Source organism: Lynx canadensis, chromosome A3 (genome assembly GCF_007474595.2).
Source record: "Lynx canadensis isolate LIC74 chromosome A3, mLynCan4.pri.v2, whole genome shotgun sequence".
Classification (NCBI taxonomy): domain Eukaryota; kingdom Metazoa; phylum Chordata; class Mammalia; order Carnivora; family Felidae; genus Lynx; species Lynx canadensis.
Genome location: NC_044305.1, coordinates 104,090,808 through 104,095,007, shown reverse-complemented (window position 1 = coordinate 104,095,007; position 4,200 = coordinate 104,090,808).

Sequence of the window (4,200 nt, the reverse complement as noted above, 5' to 3'; positions counted from 1 at the left end):
CTGGGAGGGAGAAAAAAAAAAAAAAAAACGTTCCAGCCGAGCAGGTCCTTCCACTCCCTCCAGCCAAAAGACTCCTCCGTGAAATGCGAATGCGGATTCGGATTTGCATCAGATGGGCCTTGGCCCGCTGGGGCACAGCCTCGGGGCACATTGAGGCAAGGAGGGCGGGAGTCTCTTTTCTTCCTAAGGAATTTTTGAATCCTGGAGCATATTACTGCAGGGGGTGCCAGCTACAGCCACCACGCCTCAACCCTCAATACAGGCCAAGGCAACTCGCCACGACAAAGACTGTTTGTTGAGGACCTACTAGGAGCTGAGCTGAGCTAAGCAATCTGTAGGCAACTCTGGCCCTTCCCACAGCCGTGCACAGGGTTATTTCATAGCTTTCCCAAGTAAGGACACTAAGAATCTGTTAGGTCAAGTTAAGGTCACAGAGCTGGTCACTGACAATGCTGGGTCTTATATCCATCTGGCCCTGTTGCCTGGGTCCCTCCCTCCCCACTCCTGGGGGCCACCCTCCATCTCAGACAGAGGGAGAGGAGCCGCACTCACTTCCAGCTGCAGTCCCCAGAGACTTGGCGGTTCCTCACCACCCTCCTGTCTTCTTTGCTCACACAGCAGATGGAAGACTTCTCCCTCTCTAGAAGAAGTCCGCCCCAGCAGGAGAAGGGCTCAGTGGGCTGGGTGCTGCTGCCTCCCTCCTTCCCTGCAGCGGCCCCCAGCCGGTGTCGCCAGGAGCTGGGCTTGGGGCCAGGCAGTTCCTTCCTGCCTTCCGCCCACCCGCTGGCCGATCAGAGGGGCCGTGACCCAGTGGCCAAGCTGCTCCTTTCGCTTTAAAGATAGGTCCTGGGGGCTTGAGTCCTTTTCTTCTCCACCTTAGAGTTGACCACCTGCAGGAAGGCCTGCAACCCCAGACTCTGCTCGGGGTGCTTGGGGTTGGGGTCCTTTCTCCCCGCCCTCCATGGCCTCAACCTCAGCCCTGGGAGGCCAGTCCGTGAGCTGCTCCTTGTGAGGAGGGGATGTGGGAAGGGTAGCCTTGTGTGCTGGGGTAACTGGCATCCTCCACAAGAGGCCAGTGTCTGTTCATTAGCAAGAGCGGTGCATTCCAGGGCCTGCCCTCCTGGGTCAGTGCCACAGCCAGCTGGGCCTTTGCCTGGTCTGGGGATAGCCAGCAGAGAGCCAGGGTTTGGATAAATGAAGCCCAAAGCAAAGCATTGCAAGGGGAGGCAAAGAACACACCGGTAAACCTTAAGCCAGCCTGCTCATGCCCTTCTCCCAGGCCCGTGGAGACCCAGGGATAAAGTGAGGCCTTAATCCCACCTGCCATTTGTTTGCAGGTGAACTTAAGCTACGCAGGCATCGCCCCAGGAATCCCACCTCTTGCCGCCTCTCCTGAAGGTTGTAAGTCAGCCCTGTGCCTCTCTTATGGCATGTAGGATGCTTTGACTTGACCACTGACAGCACGGCATCATGGGAGCAGCTTAGGGAAAGCAAGAAGGAAAACACGGTCCTCAGGATCCTTTCTCATCTATGAAGCAGAGGTCATAATAGAACCTGGGGCCCCTTAGAGGTTGACAGGGACTGAGCCGCTTACACCGCCTGAGGCAATTGGGGTATTAAGAAATGAAGCCGTGACAAAACCAGGTGATAAACGCTGTGGCGTATTTTAAAGATTTTACATCTAACCAAGTGATGTCGTATTATACGTGCCAAAGTATAGCACACTCTACTTGGGCTATTTGTACGAAAGCTGCAAGGATTCATGATGCATCCCAGGGAGGGAGAGCCCAGAAGGGGCAGAAGTTCAGAGTTGTTAAGAACAGCTTCGACTGGGAAGAAATGGAGAGGCAGCTCATGCATTCCTGAAATGATGCCGAGCTTTGTATCCGTATTCCAGGAGGAGGCATCCCAAGACACTCTGGGGTGACAGCTGTTCTAACGCACTTCCGGCAACAGTTGTGCTGGAACTCCGTTTCAGGAGACACTTCCCCAGATGCATCGGGTCCTGTAGGGGATCTTCATGGATGGCTTCAGATAATCAAACCACGTTTGCAGTGTGATGCCCCCGCAGCATCTGCGAAGCTCTTGGAGACTGCTCTTTGGTGGTGTCTTCCCCCTGCTGGGTTTTTTTTTTTTTTTTTTTCCTTTTTTTCTTTTTGGATCTGGGTTCATTTTTTTTACTTTATGTCCCCAGACACTAACTACCAACACAACTGTTACGTATTCTATACAGAAAGTTGTATTATCTGAAAACGTATCAGGAAATGAGTCTTTACTTTTCACAGAAAAATCTCAAAGAAAAATGAGCAAAAGGATGCCTTTGCCATGCTTTCCATCCCATACAACAAACTTAAGTTTCGTACAGGAAAATGTTTTTTAAGTGAAAGGAAAGTAAAATTTGAAAGCCCAGTCCATGCACCTCTGGGGCTGTGGGTATGAATGCACTTGCAAACAAGGTCAGAAATCTGGTGTGGGGCCGTGGGGGAATGCCAAGCCCAGAAGAGGGGCCTTCCAGACTCTTCTGCGAAGGGTCTGCTGGTTTCCACCTCCTGGGCTGAGAATGAGAGTTAATCGTGAAGGTCTTGCAACAGTGTCTGACGCTGCTGATTACCATCATCGTTGCCTCCATTTTCTCCTTCGTTCGTCGGGGTGGGTTCAATGGGATAATCCATATGAAAGTATTTAGGACAGTTCTGGCATATGGCGGATGCTTAATAAGTACTTGCGTGTTTGTCTAATTCTAACCCTGAAATCTCTTCTGGTCCTCCTTCCTTTCCACAACAACAGAACCTCCTCTGTCAATATGTCCATCCTGATCTTAAAAAATAGTTTCACGCTGGGTGTTGCATGGAAACCAATTTGACAATAAATTTCATATATTGAAAAAAAATAGTTTCAAAATTGTTTCCATTGATGCATAGTACACTTACAGAAAGAGTGCACGAAACATCCAGACCATGAAACTTCCGCCCAGAGCACAGAATGTTGCCAGACTCCCGGTACGTTTTTCTCGCCCTCCTCCCTAATCCCTGTTCTCATGATGCCCTAACCCCATAGGCCGTGTCTTGCCTGTTTCTGGATGGATTCCTCTGTGTCTGGCGTCTTCCACTCAACATGACGTCTGTGAAACTCGTGCACGTAACTGTCTTGTAGCTCACTCCCTGCCTCAGTGTTCCACTATAGGAGTAGAAGACACTTTGTCAATCTATGGTTTCTGCATATTGGAGTCCTTTCAATTGGGGTTAAAATTAAGGACACTGCTGGGGCGCCTGGGTGGCTCAGTCGGTTGAGCGTCCGACTTCAGCTCAGGTCACGATCTCACGGTTCGTGAGTTCGAGCCCCGCATCAGGCTCTGGGCTGATGGCTCAGAGCCTGGAGCCTGCTTTGGATTCTGTGTCTCCCTCTCTCTCTGCCCCTCCCCCATTCATGCTCTGTCTCAAAAATAAACATTAAAAAAAAATTAAAAAAAAATTAAGGACAGTGCTATGAACTTCTAGAACATGGCTTTTGGAGCATCTGCGTATGCACTTCTATCGGGAATGTCTTAGGAGTAGAATTGTGGGTCACGTGGTATGTGTTTTTTAGCAGATAACGTCAAGCTGTTTGACAAAGTGGTTTAAACTACAGTAAAACCCTGGATTGCAAGCAACTTGTTCTCAGAGTGTTCTGCAAGATGAGCAAACATTTCTAATAAATTGTAACTTGATACGCAAGGGATGTCTTGCAACATGAGTAGTATGTGACGCGGAACATCACATGACCACAACTGAGCCAGTGCCCCAATGCCCCCCTCCACCCCCGCGTCGCTGCGGGATTGTGGATAATTGTCTCCCATGCTTGGATGCTCGCTCGGTCTCCGACCATGGTGTTTGGCAGAAATGAGTGATTTTTCAGAATGTTGGAAGATGCCCACAGCTGGCACTTTGAACATTTTTGAACATTGACATCTTTTGTCACTTCAAAGCACCTATGGACAGTTCTTTGCTTTTCCATCCAAGAGTAAGCTTAGGAATGCTTTGCTTCATTCTAGGTCAGGCTGCCTGCAGGTATAGACCCTTTCCTCTGCTGCCTTATTGCCAGTTACATTAAATACAGTATACGACAAAAGTTTATTAATACTGTACTGTATTAATCCATGCGAGTGCATACAATGGTCCCCATGCAGAAAAAGGTTGCAAAGAAAGGTGGTAAGAGGAAGAT